This window comes from Oncorhynchus gorbuscha, linkage group LG13, assembly GCF_021184085.1.
Source record: "Oncorhynchus gorbuscha isolate QuinsamMale2020 ecotype Even-year linkage group LG13, OgorEven_v1.0, whole genome shotgun sequence".
Taxonomy (NCBI): Eukaryota; Metazoa; Chordata; class Actinopteri; order Salmoniformes; family Salmonidae; genus Oncorhynchus; species Oncorhynchus gorbuscha.
Window position 1 is genome coordinate 94277467 of NC_060185.1, and position 26606 is coordinate 94304072.

General features: G+C 46.7%; 1 protein-coding gene across 3 annotated transcripts in view; it reads right to left on the minus strand.

Annotated features, from left to right (window-relative positions):
- Window positions 1-26606, minus strand: part of LOC123993749 (probable E3 ubiquitin-protein ligase MID2) — a 265189-nt gene that overhangs the window by 140950 nt on the left and 97633 nt on the right. The window contains exon 1 of one of the 3 annotated variants that reach the window (XM_046296201.1): window positions 13314-13569. The exons of 1 other annotated variant lie outside the window; for it this stretch is intronic. The gene's annotated coding sequence lies outside the window, so the exon portion shown is untranslated. Of the gene's footprint in view, window positions 1-13313; window positions 13570-26606 lie in introns of those variants that run through there. One more of the 3 variants, XM_046296203.1, reaches the window with a different exon arrangement.

Below are 26606 nucleotides of genomic sequence, written 5' to 3' on the forward strand. Positions count from 1 at the left end.
AGGCTAGCCATGTCATAGTGTGTAGTGAGAGGCTAGCCATGTCATAGTGTGTAGTGAGAGGCTAGCCATGTCATAGTGTGTAGTGAGAGGCTAGCCATGTCAGAGTGTGTAGTGAGAGGCTAGCCATGTCATAGTGTGTAGTGAGAGGCTAGCCATGTCATAGTGTGTAGTGAGAGGTTAGCCATGTCATAGTGAGAGGTTAGCCATGTCAGAGTGTGTAGTGAGAGGCTAGCCATGTCATAGTGTGTAGTGAGAGGCTAGCCATGTCAGAGTGAGAGGTTAGCCATGTCAGAGTGTGTAGTGAGAGGCTAGCCATGTCATAGTGTGTAGTGAGAGGCTAGCCATGTCATAGTATGTAGTGAGAGGCTAGCCATGTCATAGTGTGTAGTGAGAGGCTAGCCATGTCAGAGTGTGTAGTGAGAGGCTAGCCATGTCAGAGTGTGTAGTGAGAGGCTAGCCATGTCATAGTGTGTAGTGAGAGGCTAGCCATGTCATAGTGTGTAGTGAGAGGTTAGCCATGTCATAGTGAGAGGCTAGCCATGTCAGAGTGTGTAGTGAGAGGCTAGCCATGTCATAGTGTGTAGTGAGAGGCTAGCCATGTCATAGTGTGTAGTGAGAGGATAGCCATGTCAGAGTGTGTAGTGAGAGGTTAGCCATGTCATAGGTAGAGGTTAGCCATGTCAGAGTGTGTAGTGAGAGGTTAGCCATGTCATAGGTAGAGGTTAGCCATGTCATAGTGTGTAGTGAGAGGTTAGCCATGTCATAGGTAGAGGTTAGCCATGTCAGAGTGTGTAGTGAGAGGCTAGCCATGTCATAGTGTGTAGTGAGAGGCTAGCCATGTCATAGTGTGTAGTGAGAGGCTAGCCATGTCATAGGTAGAGGTTAGCCATGTCAGAGTGTGTAGTGAGAGGTTAGCCATGTCATAGTGAGAGGTTAGCCATGTCATAGTGTATAGTGAGAGGCTAGCCATGTCATAGTGTGTAGTGAGAGGCTGGCCATGTCATAGTGTGTAGTGAGAGGCTAGCCATGTCATAGGTAGAGGTTAGCCATGTCAGAGTGTGTAGTGAGAGGCTAGCCATGTCATAGGTAGAGGTTAGCCATGTCAGAGTGTGTAGTGAGAGGTTAGCCATGTCATAGTGAGAGGTTAGCCATGTCATAGTGAGAGGTTAGACATGTCATAGTGAGAGGTTAGCCATGTCATAGTGAGAGATTAGCCATGTCAGAGTGAGAGGCTAGCCATGTCAGAGTGTGTAGTGAGAGGCTAGCCTTGTCATAGGTAGAGGTTAGCCTTGTCATAGTGTGTAGTGAGAGGCTAGCCATGTCAGAGTGTGTAGTGAGAGGTTAGCCATGTCAGAGTGTGTAGTGAGAGGTTAGCCATGTCATAGTGAGAGGTTAGCCATGTCAGAGTGAGAGGTTAGCCATGTCAGGGTGTGTAGTGAGAGGTTAGCCATGTCATAGTGTGTAGTGAGAGGTTAGCCATGTCATAGTGAGAGGTTAGCCATGTCATAGTGAGAGGTTAGCCATGTCAGAGTGTGTAGTGAGAGGTTAGCCATGTCAGAGTGTGTAGTGAGAGGTTAGCCATGTCATAGTGAGAGGTTAGCCATGTCAGAGTGAGAGGTTAGCCATGTCAGGGTGTGTAGTGAGAGGTTAGCCATGTCAGAGTGTGTAGTGAGAGGTTAGCCATGTCATAGTCAGAGGTTAGCCATGTCATAGTGAGAGGTTAGCCATGTCATAGTGAGAGGTTAGCCATGTCATAGTGAGAGGTTAGTCATGTCAGAGTGTGTAGTGAGAGGTTAGCCATGTCAGAGTGAGAGGTTAGCCATGTCATAGTGAGAGGTTAGCCATGTCATAGTGAGAGGTTAGCCATGTCAGAGTGAGAGGTTAGCCATGTCAGAGTGTGTAGTGAGAGGTTAGCCATGTCATAGTGAGAGGTTAGCCATGTCATAGTGAGAGTTTAGCCATGTCATAGTGAGAGATTATTCATGTCATAGTGAGAGGTTAGCCATGTCATAGTGAGAGGTTAGCCATGTCATAGTGAGAGGTTAGCCATGTCAGAGTGAGAGGTTAGCCATGTCAGAGTGAGAGGTAAGCTGGCCATGTCATAGTGAGAGGTTAGCCATGTCAGAGTGAGAGGTAAGCTAGCCATGTCAGAGTGAGAGGTAAGCTGGCCATGTCATAGTGAGAGGTTAGCCATGTCAGAGTGAGAGGTTAGCCATGTCAGAGTGAGAGGTTAGCCATGTCATAGTGAGAGGTTAGAAATGTCATAGTGAGAGGTTAGCCATGTCAGAGTGAGAGGTTAGCCATGTCAGAGTGAGAGGTTAGCCATGTCATAGTGAGAGGTTAGCCATGTCATAGTGAGAGGTTAGCCATGTCAGAGTGAGAGGTTAGCCATGTCAGAGTGAGAGGTAAGCTGGCCATGTCATAGTGAGAGGTTAGCCATGTCAGAGTGAGAGGTAAGCTAGCCATGTCATAGTGAGAGGTTAGCCATGTCATAGTGAGAGGTTAGCCATGTCAGAGTGAGAGGTTAGCCATGTCAGAGTGAGAGGTAAGCTGGCCATGTCATAGTGAGAGGTTAGCCATGTCAGAGTGAGAGGTAAGCTAGCCATGTCAGAGTGAGAGGTAAGCTAGCCATGTCATAGTGAGAGGTTAGCCATGTCAGAGTGAGAGGTTAGCCATGTCATAGTGAGAGGTTAGCCATGTCATAGTGAGAGGTTAGCCATGTCATAGTGAGAGGTTAGCCATGTCAGAGTGAGAGGTTAGCCATGTCATAGTGAGAGGTTAGCCATGTCAGAGTGAGAGGTTAGCCATGTCAGAGTGAGAGGTTAGCCATGTCAGAGTGAGAGGTTAGCCATGTCATAGTGAGAGGTTAGCCATGTCATAGTGAGAGGTTAGCCATGTCATAGTGAGAGGTTAGCCATGTCAGAGTGAGAGGTAAGCTGGCCATGTCATAGTGAGAGGTTAGCCATGTCATAGTGAGAGGTTAGCCATGTCAGAGTGAGAGGTAAGCTGGCCATGTCATAGTGAGAGGTTAGCCATGTCAGAGTGAGAGGTAAGCTAGCCATGTCAGAGTGAGAGGTAAGCTAGCCATGTCATAGTGAGAGGTTAGCCATGTCAGAGTGAGAGGTTAGCCATGTCATAGTGAGAGGTTAGCCATGTCATAGTGAGAGGTTAGCCATGTCATAGTGAGAGGTTAGCCATGTCAGAGTGAGAGGTTAGCCATGTCATAGTGAGAGGTTAGCCATGTCAGAGTGAGAGGTTAGCCATGTCAGAGTGAGAGGTTAGCCATGTCAGAGTGAGAGGTTAGCCATGTCAGAGTGAGAGGTTAGCCATGTCATAGTGAGAGGTTAGCCATGTCATAGTGAGAGGTTAGCCATGTCATAGTGAGAGGGGGTAGATAGATATTTACATATATATGTACCATCCCATATCCATTTGGCTCCAACCATAAACAAGTTTTCTATCAAGTTCATTCAATTTGCCATGCAGTCGTAAAAACACTACCCACATCTACAGAACGTCCAGCTTGTTTCAGCTGTCATATCACAACCCCTGTGATATGGCCAACCCCACATATGGGGCGGCAGGGTAGCCTAGTGGTTAGAGCGTTGGACTAGTAACCGAAAGGATGCAAGTTCAAATCCCTGAGCTGACAAGGTACAAATCTGTTGTTCTGCCCCTGAACAGGCATTTAGTTAACCCACTGTTCCTAGGCCGTCATTGAAAATAAGAATTTGTTCGTAACTGACTTGCCTAGTAAAATAAAGGTAAAAGATATATATAGTCCACTGTATCTCAAGGGTCAACACACCGTGGTTATACAACAATAGAGAACCCTTTTAACGTAACGGTTGATCTATCCAACTCCATTGACTGTCCCCTGAAGTGTTTACAAAACAGCCCCAACAACAATAACTGGGCAAGATCGAAGGAAAACAGGGACAGACCACACACTGTTTTCTGCCTGTTACAGTAGCAGTTCATCTCTTACTTTAACCCCCTACTGGGTACAGAGAGAGAGCAAGACCAAACGCATTCTGCCAGGCCCTAACAGCTCCCTATTCCCTGCATAGTGTACAACCTATGACCAGGGTCTATGGGGCTCTATTCCCTACATAGTGTACAACCTATGACCAGGGCCTATGGGGCTCTATTCCCTACATAGTGTACGAACTATGACCAGGGCCTATGGGGCTCTATTCCCTACATAGTGTACAACCTATGACCAGGGCCTATGGGGCTCTATTCCCTACATAGTGTACAACCTATGACCAGGGCCTATGGGGCTCTATTCCCTACATAGTGTACAACCTATGACCAGGGTCTATGGGGCTCTATTCCCTACATAGTGTACAACCTATGACCAGGGCCTACGGGGCTCTATTCCCTACATAGTGTACGAACTATGACCAGGGCCTATGGGGCTCTATTCCCTACATAGTGTACAACCTATGACTAGGGTCTATGGGGCTCTATTCCCTACATAGTGTACAACCTATGACCAGGGCCTATGGGGCTCTATTCCCTACATAGTGTACAACCTATGACCAGGGCCTATTGGGCTCTATTCCCTACATAGTGTACAACCTATGACCAGGGCCTATGGGGCTCTATTCCCTACATAGTGTACAACCTATGACCAGGGCCTATGGGGCTCTATTCCCTACATAGTGTACAACCTATGACCAGGGCCTATGGGGCTCTATTCCCTACATAGTGTACAACCTATGACCAGGGCCTATGGGGCTCTATTCCCTACATAGTGTACAACCTATGACCAGGGCCTATGGGGCTCTATTCCCTGCATAGTGTACGAACTATGACCAGGGCCTATGGGGCTCTATTCCCTGCATAGTGTATGACCCATGACCAGGGCCTATGGGGCTCTATTCCCTGCATAGTGTATGAACTATGACCAGGGCCTATGGGGCTCTATTCCCTGCATAGTGTACAACCTATGACCAGGGCCTATGGGGCTCTATTCCCTACATAGTGTACAACCTATGACCAGGGCCTATGGGGCTCTATTCCCTACATAGTGTACAACCTATGACCAGGGCCTATGGGGCTCTATTCCCTACATAGTGTACAACCTATGACCAGGGCCTATGGGGCTCTATTCCCTACATAGTGTACAACCTATGACCAGGGCCTCTATTCCCTGCATAGTGTACAACCTATGACCAGGGCCTATGGGGCTCTATTCCCTACATAGTGTACAATCTATGACCAGGGCCTATGGGGCTCTATTCCCTACATAGTGTACAATCTATGACCAGGGCCTATGGGGCTCTATTCCCTACATAGTGTACAATCTATGACCAGGGCCTATGGGGCTCTATTCCCTACATAGTGTACAATCTATGACCAGGGCCTATGGGGCTCTATTCCCTACATAGTGTACAATCTATGACCAGGGCCTATGGGGCTCTATTCCCTACATAGTGTACAACCTATGACCAGGGCCTATGGGGCTCTATTCCCTACATAGTGTACAACCTATGACCAGGGCCTATGGGGCTCTATTCCCTACATAGTGTACAACCTATGACCAGGGCCTATGGGGCTCTATTCCCTACATAGTGTACAACCTATGACCAGGGCCTATGGGGCTCTATTCCCTACATAGTGTACAACCTATGACCAGGGCCTATGGGGCTCTATTCCCTGCATAGTGTACGAACTATGACCAGGGCCTATGGGGCTCTATTCCCTGCATAGTGTATGACCCATGACCAGGGCCTATGGGGCTCTATTCCCTGCATAGTGTATGAACTATGACCAGGGCCTATGGGGCTCTATTCCCTGCATAGTGTACAACCTATGACCAGGGCCTATGGGGCTCTATTCCCTACATAGTGTACAACCTATGACCAGGGCCTATGGGGCTCTATTCCCTACATAGTGTACAACCTATGACCAGGGCCTATGGGGCTCTATTCCCTACATAGTGTACAACCTATGACCAGGGCCTATGGGGCTCTATTCCCTACATAGTGTACAATCTATGACCAGGGCCTATGGGGCTCTATTCCCTACATAGTGTACAATCTATGACCAGGGCCTATGGGGCTCTATTCCCTACATAGTGTACAATCTATGACCAGGGCCTATGGGGCTCTATTCCCTACATAGTGTACAATCTATGACCAGGGCCTATGGGGCTCTATTCCCTACATAGTGTACAACCTATGACCAGGGCCTATGGGGCTCTATTCCCTACATAGTGTACAATCTATGACCAGGGCCTATGGGGCTCTATTCCCTGCATAGTGTACAACCTATGACCAGGGCCTATGGGGCTCTATTCCCTGCATAGTGTATGACCCATGACCAGGGCCTATGGAGCTCTATTCCCTGCATAGTGTACGACCCATGACCAGGGCCTATGGGGCTCTATTCCCTGCATAGTGTACGAACTATGACCAGGGCCTATGGGGCTCTATTCCCTGCATAGTGTACGACCCATGACCAGGGCCTATGGGGCTCTATTCCCTGCATAGTGTACGAACTATGACCAGGGCCTATGGGGCTCTATACAGTAGAGGGAATAAGATAGCACTTAGGATGTAAACAAACAGTCAGGAGGAATCTACTGTACGGTCAATTCAAAAACGGTAAACGTTTTATAAGAAGCTAGTCACGCCTACTTCTTTTTGTTTGCGCTTGTTTTGTTAGGGTTTGAAATGTGAATGAGAAGTCTGATTTATCTGATGTGAAACTGAGCTAAAGAGGGAAGTCATGTGATGTTAGGAGAGCGATAAGGGGAGCTACAGTAATAGCCTGCACAACTGTATCAGGGTTGGAGACAGGGCACTCTAGCCTAATCCACTCCACGGTACAGTCCACAGTAGGGCTGGAGACAGGGCACTCTAACCTAATCCACTCCACGGTACAGTCCACAGTAGGGCTGGAGACAGGGCACTCTAACCTAATCCACTCCACGGTACAGTCCACAGTAGGGCTGGAGACAGGGCACTCTAACCTAACCCACTCCACAGTACAGTCCACAGTAGGGCTGGAGACAGGGCACTCTAACCTAATCCACTCCACAGTACAGTCCACAGTACAGTCCACAGTAGGGCTGGAGACTGGGCACTCTAACCTAATCCACTCCACAGTACAGTCCACAGTACAGTCCACAGTAGGGCTGGAGACAGGGCACTCTAACCTAATCCACTCCACAGTACAGTCCACAGTAGGGCTGGAGACAGGGCACTCTAACCTAATCCACTTCACAGTACAGTCCACAGTACAGTCCACAGTAGGGCTGGAGACTGGGCACTCTAACCTAATCCACTCCACAGTACAGTCCACAGTAGGGCTGGAGACAGGGCACTCTAACCTAATCCACTCCACAGTACAGTCCACAGTAGGGCTGGAGACAGGGCACTCTAACCTAATCCACTCCACAGTACAGTCCACAGTAGGGCTGGAGACAGGGCACTCTAACCTAACCCACTCCACAGTACAGTCCACAGTAGGGCTGGAGACAGGGCACTCTAACCTAATCCACTCCACAGTACAGTCCACGGTACAGTCCACAGTAGGGCTGGAGACTGGGCACTCTAACCTAATCCACTCCACAGTACAGTCCACAGTAGGGCTGGAGACAGGGCACTCTAACCTAATCCACTCCACAGTACAGTCCACAGTAGGGCTGGAGACAGGGCACTCTAACCTAATCCACTCCACAGTACAGTCCACAGTAGGGCTGGAGACTGGGCACTCTAACCTAATCCACTCCACAGTACAGTCCACAGTACAGTCCACAGTAGGGCTGGAGACAGGGCACTCTAACCTAATCCACTCCACAGTACAGTCCACAGTAGGGCTGGAGACAGGGCACTCTAACCTAATCCACTCCACAGTACAGTCCACAGTAGGGCTGGAGACAGGACACTCTAACCTAACCCACTCCACAGTACAGTCCACAGTAGGGCTGGAGACAGGGCACTCTAACCTAATCCACTCCACAGTACAGTCCACAGTAGGGCTGGAGACAGGGCACTCCAACCTAACCCACTCCACAGTACAGTCCACAGTAGGGCTGGAGACAGGGCACTCTAACCTAATCCACTCCACAGTACAGTCCACAGTACAGTCCACAGTAGGGCTGGAGACTGGGCACTCTAACCTAATCCACTCCACAGTACAGTCCACAGTACAGTCCACAGTAGGGCTGGAGACAGGGCACTCTAACCTAATCCACTCCACAGTACAGTCCACAGTACAGTCCACAGTAGGGCTGGAGACAGGGCACTCTAACCTAATCCACTCCACAGTACAGTCCACAGTCCACAGTACAGTCCACAGTAGGGCTGGAGACAGGGCACTCTAACCTAATCCACTCCACAGTACAGTCCACAGTAGGGCTGGAGACAGGGCACTCTAACCTAATCCAATCCACAGTACAGTCCACAGTAGGGCTGGAGACAGGGCACTCTAACCTAACCCACTCCACAGTACAGTCCACAGTAGGGCTGGAGACAGGGCACTCTAACCTAATCCACTCCACAGTACAGTCCACAGTAGGGCTGGAGACAGGACACTCTAACCTAACCCACTCCACAGTACAGTCCACAGTAGGGCTGGAGACAGGGCACTCTAACCTAATCCACTCCACAGTACAGTCCACGGTACAGTCCACAGTAGGGCTGGAGACTGGGCACTCTAACCTAATCCACTCCACAGTACAGTCCACAGTAGGGCTGGAGACAGGGCACTCTAACCTAATCCACTCCACAGTACAGTCCACAGTAGGGCTGGAGACAGGGCACTCTAACCTAATCCACTCCACAGTACAGTCCACAGTAGGGCTGGAGACAGGGCACTCTAACCTAATCCACTCCACAGTACAGTCCACAGTAGGGCTGGAGACTGGGCACTCTAACCTATTCCACTCCACAGTACAGTCCACAGTACAGTCCACAGTAGGGCTGGAGACAGGGCACTCTAACCTAATCCACTCCACAGTACAGTCCACAGTAGGGCTGGAGACAGGGCACTCTAACCTAATCCACTCCACAGTACAGTCCACAGTAGGGCTGGAGACAGGACACTCTAACCTAACCCACTCCACAGTACAGTCCACAGTAGGGCTGGAGACAGGGCACTCTAACCTAATCCACTCCACAGTACAGTCCACAGTAGGGCTGGAGACAGGGCACTCCAACCTAACCCACTCCACAGTACAGTCCACAGTAGGGCTGGAGACAGGGCACTCTAACCTAATCCACTCCACAGTACAGTCCACAGTACAGTCCACAGTAGGGCTGGAGACTGGGCACTCTAACCTAATCCACTCCACAGTACAGTCCACAGTACAGTCCACAGTAGGGCTGGAGACAGGGCACTCTAACCTAATCCACTCCACAGTACAGTCCACAGTACAGTCCACAGTAGGGCTGGAGACAGGGCACTCTAACCTAATCCACTCCACAGTACAGTCCACAGTCCACAGTACAGTCCACAGTAGGGCTGGAGACAGGGCACTCTAACCTAATCCACTCCACGGTACAGTACGTTACTTCTTCATTAGAAATACACTGATTGGCTGGTGAGGCTACTGAATTTGGTTAATTGTTCTCTCTCAGACAATACTGAGGGAAGAGATATAATGATACATGTATGAAATACTGTATGATCTGCTCGGTTGTAGTAAAACAACAATTGATCTAAACAGTGCTCTGATGCAACAGGCTGCAGTAAATGGGCCAGGATAAAAGGCCAGGATGTTAGGCCAGGATATTATGCCAGGATAATAGGCCAGGATAATAGGCCAGGATAATGGGCCAGGATGATAGGCCAGGATATTATGCCAGGATAATAGGCCAGGATAAAAGGCCAGGATGTTAGGCCAGGATATTATGCCAGGATAATAGGCCAGGATAAAAGGCCAGGATGTTAGGCCAGGATATTATGCCAGGATAATAGGCCAGGATAATGGGCCAGGATGATAGGCCAGGATATTATGCCAGGATAATAGGCCAGGATAAAAGGCCAGGATATTATTCCAGGATGATAGGCCAGGATAATAGGCCAGGATAATGGGCCAGGATGATAGGCCAGGATATTATGCCAGGATAATAGGCCAGGATATTATGCCAGGATGATAGGCCAGGATAATAGGCCAGAATAATGGGCCAGGATGATAGGCCAGGATGATAGGCCAGGATATTATGCCAGGATGATAGGCCAGGATAATAGGCCAGGATAAAAGGCCAGGATGTTAGGCCAGGATATTATGCCAGGATGATAGGCCAGGATAATAGGCCAGGATAATGGGCCAGGATAATAGGCCAGGATAAAAGGCCAGGATGTTAGGCCAGGATATTATGCCAGGATGATAGGCCAGGATAATAGGCCAGGATATTATGCCAGGATGATAGGCCAGGATATTATGCCAGGACGATAGGCCAGGATAATAGGCCAGGATGGGGTGGCAGGTAGCCTAGTGGTTAGAGCGTTGGGCCAGCAACTGAAAGATTGCTAGATCAAATCCCTGAGCTGACAAGGTAAAAATCTGTCGTTCTACCCCTGAACAAGGCAGGTTAACCCACTGTTCCTAGGCCGTCATTGTAAATAGGAATGTGTTCTTAACTGACTTGCCTAGTTAAATAAAAAGGCAAGGGTAGAAGGACCTATTGAAGAAGAAAGAAAACATAAACAGGGAAGTGGTTATAACCACAAGGGAGCATGGGACATTTCATTATTTGTATTGAATTAAACATTATGTTTCAAAAGCATTGGCTGTATGTTTTGACAGATTATACTGTAGCAGATGCAACAGTATCATGTCAATCCTCCAGCTATGTATCAAATCATGAGAGCTGCTCATATGATGCTTCTACTCAAATACCCATAAGGTATTTCAACCTCCCAACATTGTCCAGACTTTTTAAATGTTTTTTTAAAATTATATATATATATATTTTTTTTTAACTTTATTTAACCAGGAAAATACCCTTGAAGTTAGAAACCTCTTTTGGGAAGGGACCAGTCAGTACACGCAACACAACACATTCAAAACAATTACAATGGTCAATCTTATTATTATTATACTGTCGAGCCCATATAAAGCATGATAAATTGACGTGAGAGAATTAGATCGACAAGTCAAATCCAAATGGACATGATCGTGATGCCACTGAGAGTACAGTGGAGAGAACTGGAGCACTGCCACTGAGAGTACAGTGGAGAGAACTTGAGCACTGCCACAGAGAGTACAGTGGAGAGAACTGGAGCACTGCCACAGAGAGAACAGTGAAGAGAACTGGAGCACTGCCACTGAGAGTACAGTGGAGAGAACTTGAGCACTGCCACAGAGAGTACAGTGGAGAGAACTGGAGCACTGCCACAGAGAGTACAGTGGAGAGAACTGGAGCACTGCCACAGAGAGTACAGTGGAGAGAACTGGAGCACTGCCACTGAGAGTACAGTGGAGAGAACTGGAGCACTGCCACTGAGAGTACAGTGAAGAGAACTGGAGCACTGCCACTGAGAGTACAGTGGAGAGAACTGGAGCACTGAGCAGCGGAACTCTGACTATTTCTTTGCCACAGATTTATTACAGGACTTGCTCTGCTGACTGTATGAGTTTTGATTTTCAAAGTCAAACCTTATCGAGCTCAATTGCTTATCAAAATGTCTGTGAATTAACATAATATTTTAGGAACTTCAGACATATTACGCTTTGATTTACATCTTCAGGAAAGCAAAACACAAGTCGCCAAACTGTACAGTAGCCTAGTCCAAAGGCAGGCAGATGGCGATATTGAGTCGTTTTCATCTTACCGTCCAAACGCATTGTATGCATCCGGCAATAGTATCCCTCGTGGACTGGTTCATACCTAAAGCATTCTCCATTCAGGTTGTGTAGGCTTCAATTTACTCTTTAACTTGATTTAATTATGAGAAGGGGGAACATTTGAGAGAAATATGCTTATGTGCCTTATGAGTCACAATTTTCCACCACCATGCTAGTGACTAAATGCTAATCCCGGATGTTGTTTATCATGTTCGGCCAATCAGGTTGAAACTAGCAGACCAGGGGTTCCGTTTCTTTTACTGCATGTTTATTTCAGCAGCATCGCATTAGTGGAAACCAGGACTTTTCTCAGGGCAGACCTGTTTAAGTCGAGTAGGGGAGAATTTTGGCAAATCCTAACAATTTTCTTTAAAAAAAAACGTATTCGCCTAACCTTACACTTTAATTATCCTAATCTGCTGCGTAAATTATCCTAACCTGCTACGAAAAGTAACTTCTGCTAGTCAAAACAGGCTGACCTGCCCTTAGAATAGTATTGGTTTCGACTAATGTAATACAGGTTAAGGGTGAAAAAAAAACAGACTGGCTGAAGGCAATAAACAACATTTGGACACTAGCATCATGGATGGAAAATTGTGTTTCATAAGGAAAGTATGCATATTAAATCATGTTAATGAGGAAATCGATGCCTACGCAGTTTGAATGGAGAAGGATTTTAGTACGACCTGGTCCATGAGGGATACGAATGTAGCCTATTGTCGGCTGCATACCATGCGTTTGGACAGTAATATGAAAACTACTCAATATTGCCAGCTGCTGGCCTTTAGGCTAAAAGTAGCCTATGTTTTCAGAGTCAGACAACAGGGCTATTGTCCACTAAATGACACATCATGACAAACCACACATTCCAAAGGCACGGGATGACAACAACTAGCTATTGACTCATCATATTCTATTGATCATTGGGATGACAGCGGTTATCCATAAATCAAATGACAGTCCGTCTATGCGTGATGGCACACATGATTTGCCCCACATAGCATACACGTGCAATAGGGTTGTTGTTTGTTTCGTTCATAGTCTATGGCTCAAAACCAACCGCAGCCAGAACAACAACCGATCAACACAATGCTTCGATTAGTCAAAAAACCAAACACCGGATCCAGCGGAACTTTAGAACATCTTTAAACAATAGAATATAACCCCATATGAGAAAGTTATATTCCGATCGGTCTATTTAAAGTTATAATGCATTCCGGTTAAGATTATTTTGGGAACAGCCAGCATACCTCTGACATAGCCTATTCATTCTGATTCACTCTCAACTCTTTCCACTGATTCAGATCCTCTCTCTCACAAAGCGAAAGACTAACCCAAATAGGAGAAGGTTATGCCCGTGATTTCCCAATAATAACTCAAGTAGACTACTTTCTTCTCCCAGTTCAATTATCATACTCCCGTTTCCCCACCAAGCACTGCAGAATAAACAATAAAACCGACCAACACTCACTGAGATAGCGCGATGGGAGGGGTTAGATGTACCTACCAGCTTTATATGCCCAACATTATTTTCTTCTGTCATCTTGAAACAGTCGAAAACGAAGTTAAGAAACACTTGGATCGAACAGAAGTGGAAGAGCCCCGGTAATGTGACACAAACAGCGTCGCTCCGTTCAGTTCTGTTCCCGCTCGCTCTCGACGCAAGCAACTGCGAACCTTCCTGACTGCGCATTCACACACCGTCCGTGAAAGCTCACAGGCTTGTGTATTTAACTTTAGAAAAACGAGAGAGAGAGAGAGAGAGAGAGAGAGAGAGAGAGAGAGAGAGAGAGAGAGAGAGAGAGAGAGAGAGAGAGAGAGAGAGAGAGAGAGAGAGAGAGAGAGAGAGAGAGAGAGAGAGAGAGAGAGAGAGAGAGAGAGAGAGAGAGAGAGAGAGAGAGAGAGAGAGAGAGAGAGAGACAATCGCAGGAAAGCGGCTCCTCCTACCAATACAATGCGAAAACCCTAAAACCACAGATCTGATCTACAAGCTTAGCGCAGGCAGGCGGGCTCATACTCGTCCTAGCCTACATACACCGGGCAGTGGAGAGATCAGCTGAAACCAACCCTTAACAACCAGCCCCATCACTGTAAATGTCAACTTCATGGAATTGATGGGATCATTAATGACAATGGAATTGCCTCGTCTTCTAATGACGATGATATGTCTAGGATAGGCTTCTCATTGTAATGAAACTCTACTGTATGATGCAAGGACAGGTAATACTGTTGTTGACGTTTAAGGCACTTTCATATATAGCCTCCTGTTGACTCATTCATATGGTTAAGAGCTTGTTAAATACATTGTTTAGAATAGAATATAGCCTATAATAATAATAATAATACTACTGTAATAGAAGATTACTTAATTAATTTACAAGTGTTACCTTGAAAATGTTTAAATTTTACTTTTTATTCTATGAGAATTTGTTGAGGGTCTCTGTGTCTGTACTTTGTCCTTGTGTCTACTCAAGTGAAAGTGGAAACAATGTACAGTAAGTGATTAGGTCACCACTGTTTTCTAGCACAGTGCTCTTGAGTCTAAAAAGTTGCAAGTCCTGCCTCTTTTCGACTCAAAGATGAGAGAATTAACACAGCCACACTCCAACACACTCCAGTCACAGCACAACTCTGAGCTCTGGGTCCCCATAGGCTCTGGGTTTCACAATGCGTCATTCTTCATAGGAAAAGCACCCACACATCGGAGTCTGCTTGTAGCAGGTGCGTGGGAATAAGTCAGTGATGTCTAAAATGCTCAGAGGAAGGCCAATAGGCACATAGAGGTCAAATAAAGGTCAACTATGGCTTAATTAGACAGTGATACTGACAACAGGTCAACTATAGCTTAATTAGACAATGATACTGACAACAGGTCAACTAAAGGTCAATTATGGCTTAATTAGACAGTGATAATGACAACAGGTCAACTATAGCTTAATTAGACAGTGATAATGACAACAGGTCAACTATAGCTTAATTAGACAGTGATAATGACAACAGGTCAACTATAGCTTAATTAGACAGTGATAATGACAACAGGTCAACTATAGCTTAATTAGACAGTGATAATGACAACAGGTCAACTATAGCTTAATTAGACAGTGATAATGACAACAGGTCAACTATAGCTTAATTAGACAGTGATAATGACAACAGGTCAACTATAGCTTAATTAGACAGTGATAATGACAACAGGTCAACTATAGCTTAATTTGACAGTGATAATGACAACAGGTCAACTATAGCTTAATTAGACAGTGATAATGACAACAGGTCAACTATAGCTTAATTAGACAGTGATAATGACAACAGGTCAACTATAGCTTAATTAGACAGTGATAATGACAACAGGTCAACTATAGCTTAATTAGACAGTGATAATGACAACAGGTCAACTATAGCTTAATTAGACAGTGATAATGACAACAGGTCAACTATAGCTTAATTTGACAGTGATAATGACAACAGGTCAACTATAGCTTAATTAGACAGTGATAATGACAACAGGTCAACTATAGCTTAATTAGACAGTGATAATGACAACAGGTCAACTATAGCTTAATTAGACAGTGATAATGACAACAGGTCAACTATAGCTTAATTAGACAGTGATAATGACAACAGGTCAACTATAGCTTAATTAGACAGTGATAATGACAACAGGTCAACTATAGCTTAATTAGACAGTGATAATGACAACAGGTCAACTATAGCTTAATTACACAGTGATAATGACAACAGGTCAACTATAGCTTAATTAGACAATGATACTGACAACAGGTCAACTAAAGGTCAATTATGGCTTAATTAGACAGTGATAATGACAACAGGTCAACTATAGCTTAATTAGACAGTGATAATGACAACAGGTAAACTATAGCTTAATTAGACAGTGATAATGACAACAGGTCAACTAAAGGTCAACTATAGCTTAATTAGACAGTGATAATGACAACAGGTCAACTATAGCTTAATTAGACAGTAATAATGACAACAGGTCAACTATAGCTTAATTAGACAGTGATAATGACAACAGGTCAACTATAGCTTAATTAGACAGTGATAATGACAACAGGTCAACTATAGCTTAATTTGACAGTGATAATGACAACAGGTCAACTATAGCTTAATTAGACAGTGATAATGACAACAGGTCAACTATAGCTTAATTAGACAGTGATAATGACAACAGGTCAACTATAGCTTAATTAGACAGTGATAATGACAACAGGTCAACTATAGCTTAATTAGACAGTGATAATGACAACAGGTCAACTATAGCTTAATTAGACAGTGATAATGACAACAGGTCAACTATAGCTTAATTAGACAGTGATAATGACAACAGGTCAACTATAGCTTAATTACACAGTGATAATGACAACAGGTCAACTATAGCTTAATTAGACAATGATACTGACAACAGGTCAACTAAAGGTCAATTATGGCTTAATTAGACAGTGATAATGACAACAGGTCAACTATAGCTTAATTAGACAGTGATAATGACAACAGGTAAACTATAGCTTAATTAGACAGTGATAATGACAACAGGTCAACTAAAGGTCAACTATAGCTTAATTAGACAGTGATAATGACAACAGGTCAACTATAGCTTAATTAGACAGTAATAATGACAACAGGTCAACTATAGCTTAATTAGACAGTGATAATGACAACAGGTCAACTATAGCTTAATTAGACAGTGATAATGACAACAGGTCAACTATAGCTTAATTAGACAGTGATAATGACAACAGGTCAACTATAGCTTAATTAGACAGTGATAATGACAACAGGTCAACTATAGCTTAATTAGACAGTGATAATAACAACAGGTCAACTATAGCTTAATTAGACAGTGATAATGACAACAGGTCAACTATAGCTTAATTAGACAGTGATAATGACAACAGGTCAACTATAGCTTAATTAGACAGTGATAATGACAACAGGTCAACTATAGCTTAATTAGACAGTGATAATGACAACAGGTCAACTATAGCTTAATTACACAGTGATAATGACAACAGGTCAACTATAGCTTAATTAGACAGTGATAATGACAACAGGTCAACTATAGCTTAATTAGACAGTGATAATGACAACAGGTCAACTATAGCTTAACTAGACAGTGATAATGACAACAGGTCAACTAAACAGCAGTGGGTCATCCTGTCTGGGTTGGCACCCCCCCCCTTGGGTTGTGCCGTGGCGGAGATCTTTGTGGGCTATACTCAGCCTTGTCTCAGGATGGTAAGTTGGTGGTTGAACATATCCCTCTAGTGGTGTGGGGGCTGTGCTTTGGCAAAATGGGTGGGGTTATATCCTTCCTGTTTGGCCCTGTCCGGGGGTGTCCTCGGATGGGGCCACAGTGTCTCCTGACCCCTCCTGTCTCAGCCTCCAGTATTTATGCTGCAGTAGTTTATGTGTCGGGGGGCTAGGGTCAGTTTGTTGTATCTGGAGTACCTCTCCTGTCCTATTCGGTGTCCTGTGTGAATCTAAGTGTGCGTTCTCTAATTCTCTCCTTCTCTCTTTCTTTCTCTCTCTCAGAGGACCTGAGCCCTAGGACCGTGCCCCAGGACTACCTGACATGATGACTCCTTGCTGTCCCCAGTCCACCTGGCCATGCTGCTGCTCCAGTTTCAACTGTTCTGCCTTACTATTATTCAACCATGCTGGTCATTTATGAACATTTGAAAATCTTGGCCATGTTTTGTTATAATCTCCACCCGGCACAGCCAGAAGAGGACTGGCCACCCCACATAGCCTGGTTCCTCTCTAGGTTTCTTCCTAGGTTTTGGCCTTTCTAGGGAGTTTTTCCTAGCCACCGTGCTTCTACACCGCAATGCTTGCTGTTTGGGGTTTTAGGCTGGGTTTCTGTACAGCACTTTGAGATATCAGCTGATGTACGAAGGGCTATATAAATACATTTGATTTGATTTGATTTGTGTTAGTTTTCTTTTCTTTTAGAAGTTCATTCTTAAAATGGAATCAGAATTCTATCCATCAGTAATTAAAACAAATGTAAGCTATTATATGGAATGCCTTCGCATGGAAATGTGTTCATGGCTGTTCTTTCAAAAAATGTCAAGGAAACTGGACTAGGGTTGACCCCAATTAGTCGACTGGTCGATTGTTTGGTCGACCTAGACTCTTTTTGGTCGAACAGTAGCAAACACTGAACCAAAATACAAAATGCAACATGCAACAATTTAAACTATTTTACTGAGTTACAGTTCATACAAGGAAATCAGTCAACTGAAATAAATTCCTTAGGCCCTAATCTATGGATTTCACAGGCCCAGCCACTGGGGAGCCAGGCCCAGCCACTGGGGAGCCAGGCCCAGCCACTGGGGAGCCAGGCCCAGCCAGTCAGGATGTTTTTTTTTCTTTCACAAAAGGGACAGTTTCATCAGCTGTCCTGGTGGCTGGTCTCAGATGATCCTGCAGGTGAAGAAGCTGGATGTGGAGGTCCTGGGCTGGCATGGTTACACATGGTCTGTGGTTGTGAGGCTGGTTGGATGTACTGCCAAATTCTCTAAAACAATATTGGAGGCAGTTTATTGTAGAAAAATGAACATCCAATTCTCTGGCAACAGCTCTGGTGGACATTCCTGCAGTCAGCATGCCAATTGAAGGCTCTCTCAAAACTTGAGACATCTGTGGCTTTGTGTTGTGTGACAAAACTTCACATTTTAGAGTGCCCGTTTATTGTCCCCAGCATAAGGTACACCTGTGTAATGATCACACTGTTTAGTCAGCTTCTTGATATGCCACACATGTCAAATGGATGGATTATCTTGGCAAAGGAGAAATTCTCACTAACAGGGATGTAAACAAATTTGTACACACAATTTTATAGAAAATATGAGAGTGTGTAAGGAACATTTCTGGGATCTTTTATTTCAGTTCATGAAACATGGGACCACTTTACATGTTGTGTTTATATTTTTGTTTACATACAGTACCAGTCAAACGTTTGGACATATGTACTGATTTAAGGGTTTTTCTTTAATTTGACTATTTTCTACATTGTAGAATAATAGTGAAGACATCAACACTATGAAATAACACATATGGAATCATGTAGTAACCAAAAAAGTGTTAAAAAATCTAAAAGTAGCCACCCTTTGCCTTGATGACAGCTTTGCACACTCTTGGCATATTTTATACAATGTTGCATGTTTGCTAGGGCCAGAACGAAGTTAATAGTTGATACAATGTTTCATGTTCCTTGAAGACAGGCCATGCGTAGCCGTTGTGATTTATAGGATATTTATTTTTAACAGGATATTTTCTACCTGACTTTATAGGATATTTTGACATAGTTGGTGATGTCAAAATAATTTTGAGATACGAAGATGTTATTATAAATTATATTAAACTGTTCCCCGAAAATGTGCATTTGGCAAGCAGATCGGTAGAAATTGTAAGATAAATTGGGATTCCACATGAGAAAGGTGACCGACTCCTCATGTAGCATATTACTGGCAACCTACGGAGAGAAAAGGCAGAATCTTCGAAAGCAAGTAGAGGTGGGACAAGGATGGTCGAGTCAGGTGAATTTTTTAAAACTTCTGGTTATCTTGATCTCTGGATCCCTCTTGAGTAATTTGTGTCTTGTTTAATCAAACAATGCGCTTAAAGCATCAGACAAGCTCAATGCATATATAGTTGATTTTATTAAAACACGTAGGGTGTGTCTGTATATGGAAAAATATATGTTTAAACATTTTGACCAATCAATTGGCCGAAATAATGGACAACTTTTGTTCAACCAAGGTTTTCGAAATCAGGATTTGGCCTAAGAAACAGGCAGGCCTACTGTAAGTCCTTCCTCTGCAAGACCATCATTAAGTCTACCGACAACACGGCGGTGGTAGGCCTGATCACCAAGGACGATGAGACAGTCTATAGGGAAAAGGTCAGAGACCTGGCAGTGCGGTGCCAGGACAACAATCTTTCCCTCAACGTCAGCAAGACAAAGGAGATGATAGTGGACTTCAGAAAATGGAGGGCCGAGCATGCCTCCATTCATATCGATGGGGTTGTAGTGGAGCGGATTGTGAGCTTCAATTTCCTAGATGTCTACATCACTAAGGACCTATCATGGTCCAAACACACCAACACTGTTGTGAAAAGGGCACGATAACGCCTCTTTCCCCTCAGGAGGCTGAAAAGATTTGGCATGGGGCCCTTAGATCCTAAAATAGTTCTACAGCTGAACCATCGAGAGCATCTTGGCTGGCTCCATCACCGCTTGGTATGGCAACTGCTTGGCATCTGACAGCAAGTCGCTGTAGAGGGTAGTGTGTATGGCCCAGTACGTCACTGGGGCCAAGCTCTCTACCATCCAGGACCTCTATATCAGGTGGTGTCAGAGGAAGGCCCTAAAAGTTTTCAAACCACCCAAGTCATAGACTGTTCTTTCTGCTACTGCAAGCGGTACCAGAGCACCACACACACACACACACACACACACACACACACACACACACACACACACACACACACACACACACACACACACACACACACACACACACACACACACACACACACACACACACACACACACATGCATATTGACTCCACACACACACACACACACACACTCACACATAGACACACTATCTTTTACACTCTTCACATACGCTGCTGTTACTGTGTTTATTATCTATCCTGATTGCCTAGTCACTTTTACCTCTACCTACACGTACATGTTACCTCAACTACCTCGTACCCCCACACGTTGACTCAGTACGGGTACTCCTTGTATAAAGTCTAGGTATTACCTCAACTACCTCGTACCCCCACACGTTGACTCAGTACGGGTACTCCTTGTATAAAGTCTAGGTATTACCTCAACTACCTCGTACCCCCACACATTGACTCGGTACTGGTAGTCCTTGTATAAAGTCTAGGTATTACCTCAACTACCTCGTACCCCCACACATTGACTCGGTACTGGTAGTCCTTGTATAAAGTCTAGGTATTACCTCAACTACCTCGTACCCCCACACGTTGACTCAGTACTGGTACTCCTTGTATAAAGTCTAGGTATTACCTCAACTACCTCGTACCCCCACACATTGACTCAGTACTGGTACTCCTTGTATAAAGTCTAGGTATTACCTCGACTACCTCGTACCCCCACACGTTGACTCAGTACTGGTACTCCTTGTATAAAGTCTAATTTTATTGTTATTTTATTGTGTTACCATGTTTCTTACTTTTTAACTCCGCGTTGTTGTGAAAGGGCTCATAAATTAAGCATTTCACGTTAGTCTACACCTGTTGTATTCAGTGCATGTGACCCCCCCTAGAAAATATGATTTGATTTCATGTGAAGACAACACACAGCCTGTAGCCAAGTAGGCTATGATACTCTCTCCTTCAACACTTAAAGAACACTGGCAAGGTCAGGTACAAATACCTGGGCAAAACCATCGCCTCAACAAGCAATTGGTGCACATAACCAAACATACAGAAAAAAGGAATGCCCGCTTGTCAAGCAACCAATAATATACATTCACGTGTCTGGGGGCCCATCATAGTAGAGTATGGTCATGTCTAGGGGCCCCTGATAGTAGAGTATGATCATGTCTGGGGGCCCATCATAGTAGAGTATGGTCATGTCTAGGGGCCCCTCATAGTAGAGTATGATCATGTCTGGGAGCCCATCATAGTAGAGTATGGTCATGTCTAGGGGCCCCTCATAGTAGAGTATGGTCATGTCTGGGGGCCCATCATAGTAGAGAATGGTCATGTCTGGGGGCCCATCATAGTAGAGTATGGTCATGTCTAGGGGCCCCTCATAGTAGAGTATGGTCATGTCTAGGGGCCCCTCATAGTAGAGTATGGTCATGTCTGGGGGCCCATCATAGTAGAGTATGGTCATGTCTGGGCGCCAATCATAGTAGAGTATGGTCATGTCTAGGGGCCCCTCATTGTAGAGTATGGTCATGTCTAGGGGCCCTACAGTATGGACATGTCTGGGGGCCCTACATTATGGACATGTCTAGGGGCCCACCATAGTAGAGTATGGTCATGTCTAGGGGCCCTACAGTATGGACATGTCTAGGGGCCCTACAGTATGGTCATGTCTAGGGGCCCCTCATAGTAGAGAATGGTCATGTCTAGAGGCCCCTCATAGTAGAGTATGGTCATGTCTAGGGGCCCCTCATAGTAGAGTATGGTCATGTCTAGGGGCCCATCATATTAGAGTATGGTCATGGCTGGGGGCCCCTAATAGTAGAGTATGGTAATGTCTGGGGGCCCTACAGTATGGACATGTCTAGGGGCCCACCATAGTAGAGTATGGTCATGTCTGGGGGCCCCTCATAGTACAGTATGGTCATGTCTGGGGGCCCTACAGTATGGTCATGTCTGGGGGCCCTACAGTATGGACATGTCTGGGGGCCCTACAGTATGGTCATGTCTGGGGGCCCTACAGTATGGACATGTCTGGGGGCCCTACAGTATGGACATGTCTGGGGGCCCTACAGTATGGACATGTCTGGGGGCCCTACAGTATGGTCATGTCTGGGGGCCCTACAGTATGGACATGTCTGGGGGCCCTACAGTATGGACATGTCTGGGGGCCCTACAGTATGGACATGTCTGGGGGCCCTACAGTATGGACGCGTCTGGGGGCCCTACAGTATGGACGCGTCTGGGGGCCCTACAGTATGGACATGTCTGGGGGCCCTACAGTATGGACATGTCTGGGGGCCCTACAGTATGGACATGTCTGGGGGCCCTACAGTATGGACATGTCTGGGGGCCCTACAGTATGGACATGTCTGGGGGCCCTACAGTATGGACATGTCTGGGGGCCCTACAGTATGGACATGTCTGGGGGCCCTACAGTATGGACATGTCTGGGGGCCCTACAGTATGGACATGTCTGGGGGCCCTACAGTATGGACATGTCTGGGGCCCTACAGTATGGACATGTCTGGGGGCCCTACAGTATGGACATGTCTGGGGGCCCTACAGTATGGACATGTCTGGGGGCCCTACAGTATGGACATGTCTGGGGGCCCTACAGTATGGACATGTCTGGGGGCCCTACAGTATGGACATGTCTGGGGGCCCTACAGTATGGACATGTCTGGGGGCCCTACAGTATGGACATGTCTGGGGGCCCTACAGTATGGACATGTCTGGGGGCCCTACAGTATGGACATGTCTGGGGGCCCTACAGTATGGACATGTCTGGGGGCCCTACAGTATGGACATGTCTGGGGGCCCTACAGTATGGACATGTCTGGGGGCCCTACAGTATGGACATGTCTGGGGGCCCTACAGTATGGACATGTCTGGGGGCCCTACAGTATGGACATGTCTGGGGGCCCTACAGTATGGACATGTCTGGGGGCCCTACAGTATGGACATGTCTGGGGGCCCTACAGTATGGACATGTCTGGGGGCCCTACAGTATGGACATGTCTGGGGGCCCTACAGTATGGACATGTCTGGGGGCCCTACAGTATGGACATGTCTGGGGGCCCTACAGTATGGACATGTCTGGGGGCCCTACAGTATGGACATGTCTGGGGGCCCTACAGTATGGACGCGTCTGGGGGCCCTACAGTATGGACATGTCTGGGGGCCCTACAGTATGGACATGTCTGGGGGCCCTACAGTATGGACATGTCTGGGGGCCCTACAGTATGGACATGTCTGGGGGCCCTACAGTATGGACATGTCTGGGGGCCCTACAGTATGGACATGTCTGGGGGCCCTACAGTATGGACATGTCTGGGGGCCCTACAGTATGGACGCGTCTGGGGGCCCTACAGTATGGACATGTCTGGGGGCCCTACAGTATGGACATGTCTGGGGGCCCTACAGTATGGACATGTCTGGGGGCCCTACAGTATGGACATGTCTGGGGGCCCTACAGTATGGACATGTCTGGGGGCCCTACAGTATGGACGTGTCTGGGGGCCCTACAGTATGGACATGTCTGGGGGCCCTACAGTATGGACATGTCTGGGGGCCCTACAGTATGGACATGTCTGGGGGCCCTACAGTATGGACATGTCTGGGGGCCCTACAGTATGGACGCGTCTGGGGGCCCTACAGTATGGACATGTCTGGGGGCCCTACAGTATGGACATGTCTGGGGGCCCTACAGTATGGACATGTCTGGGGGCCCTACAGTATGGACATGTCTGGGGGCCCTACAGTATGGACATGTCTGGGGGCCCTACAGTATGGACATGTCTGGGGGCCCTACAGTATGGACATGTCTGGGGGCCCTACAGTATGGACGTGTCTGGGGGCCCTACAGTATGGACATGTCTGGGGGCCCTACAGTATGGACATGTCTGGGGGCCCTACAGTATGGACATGTCTGGGGGCCCTACAGTATGGACATGTCTGGGGGCCCTACAGTATGGACGTGTCTGGGGGCCCTACAGTATGGACATGTCTGGGGGCCCTACAGTATGGACATGTCTGGGGGCCCTACAGTATGGACATGTCTGGGGGCCCTACAGTATGGACATGTCTGGGGGCCCTACAGTATGGACATGTCTGGGGGCCCTACAGTATGGACATGTCTGGGGGCCCTACAGTATGGACATGTCTGGGGGCCCTACAGTATGGACATGTCTGGGGGCCCTACAGTATGGACATGTCTGGGGGCCCTACAGTATGGACATGTCTGGGGGCCCTACAGTATGGACATGTCTGGGGGCCCTACAGTATGGACATGTCTGGGGGCCCTACAGTATGGACATGTCTGGGGGCCCTACAGTATGGACATGTCTGGGGGCCCTACAGTATGGACATGTCTGGGGGCCCTACAGTATGGACATGTCTGGGGGCCCTACAGTATGGACATGTCTGGGGGCCCTACAGTATGGACATGTCTGGGGGCCCTACAGTATGGACATGTCTGGGGGCCCTACAGTATGGACATGTCTGGGGGCCCTACAGTATGGACATGTCTGGGGGCCCTACAGTATGGACATGTCTGGGGGGGGCCCTACAGTATGGACATGTCTGGGGGCCCTACAGTATGGACATGTCTGGGGGCCCTACAGTATGGACATGTCTGGGGGCCCTACAGTATGGACATGTCTGGGGGCCCTACAGTATGGACATGTCTGGGGGCCCTACAGTATGGACATGTCTGGGGGCCCTACAGTATGGACATGTCTGGGGGCCCTACATGGACATGTCTGGGGGCCCTACAGTATGGACATGTCTGGGGGCCCTACAGTATGGACATGTCTGGGGGCCCTACAGTATGGACATGTCTGGGGGCCCTACAGTATGGACATGTCTGGGGGCCCTACAGTATGGACATGTCTGGGGGCCCTACAGTATGGACATGTCTGGGGGCCCTACAGTATGGACATGTCTGGGGGCCCTACAGTATGGACATGTCTGGGGGCCCTACAGTATGGACATGTCTGGGGGCCCTACAGTATGGACATGTCTGGGGGCCCTACAGTATGGACATGTCTGGGGGCCCTACAGTATGGACATGTCTGGGGGCCCTACAGTATGGACATGTCTGGGGGCCCTACAGTATGGACATGTCTGGGGGCCCTACAGTATGGACATGTCTGGGGGCCCTACAGTATGGACATGTCTGGGGGCCCTACAGTATGGACATGTCTGGGGGCCCTACAGTATGGACATGTCTGGGGGCCCTACAGTATGGACATGTCTGGGGGCCCTACAGTATGGACGTGCACGAGCGCCAAACACAAGACAACCACAAGTTAACCTAACGTAGCAGACGTAAAGAAGCACCTGAAACTAGATCCCCAACAAACTGGTCTTGACGAGAAGAAAGATATTTATGGGGGGGGGGGGGGGGGGTTCTCTTCTGCACTGTTCAACCAATCCAGTAAATGTGTAGGAGGTGGTTAAGATGGAGTGTCACCTCGTTAATGTCCAAAAGAGGAAGTCGAGTCATAGGCTCTCTTTCCATGCCCCCTGACAATATCCACAAGGTGGTAAAAACACTGGAAATGAATCCACAGATTCAAATAAATGATTCTAGAATAGTAAACTGACGCACTTGGTAACAGTATGGGGAGCAATGATACACATTTATACAACCTTAAAATCTCTAGAAAAGTAGGATCAAGTCGCATTTAATGCAAGACCACACGAGGGAGAGCAGGCCTTGAGCTTTGACGCGAGTGTGGTGGCCACAGGTAAGAAATCCCCTTAAGCCTGTGCTATCACAATAAGGAGCAATATCAATATCTCAAATAAGTGAATAACTAAATAATAATAGACATTAGACTCCACATTTGCAGTGAGAACAACCAGGCTAGATATTATATTATACTCTACTGTATACTGTCTACAGGTCAATCATTCCCCGGGTCAGACAGGTGCAGCCAGCTAGTCTCTGTCAACACGCCTCAGGTCTGCCCTGTCCATAGAACTCTCATTAAGGCTACCTAGAACACACACCTGGTGTGATGGGGACACGCCCCACTGTGCTAGACATTCAGCTGTAACCGGTAGTGATGTGAATTCTGTGGTCATTACTGCAGTGTGAAAGAGGCAGTAGAAGAGGTGTTGCGTTGTCAGGAGACACACAATTAAAAGTTGTAGAACTGACCTATAGAATGCACATAGTTGCTAGGCAATTTCCTTAATTTCAGTATGATGCGTTTCCTGAAGTACAGGTATTTTCACCAACATAGTTTTCTCTTGTCGTCATAAAGTTGTGGCATCCACTTTGATTTACACTCAGAGATGCATGTCCCTTCCAGTCCCACCACCACATCAAACTGATAGAGGATGAATGAATGAA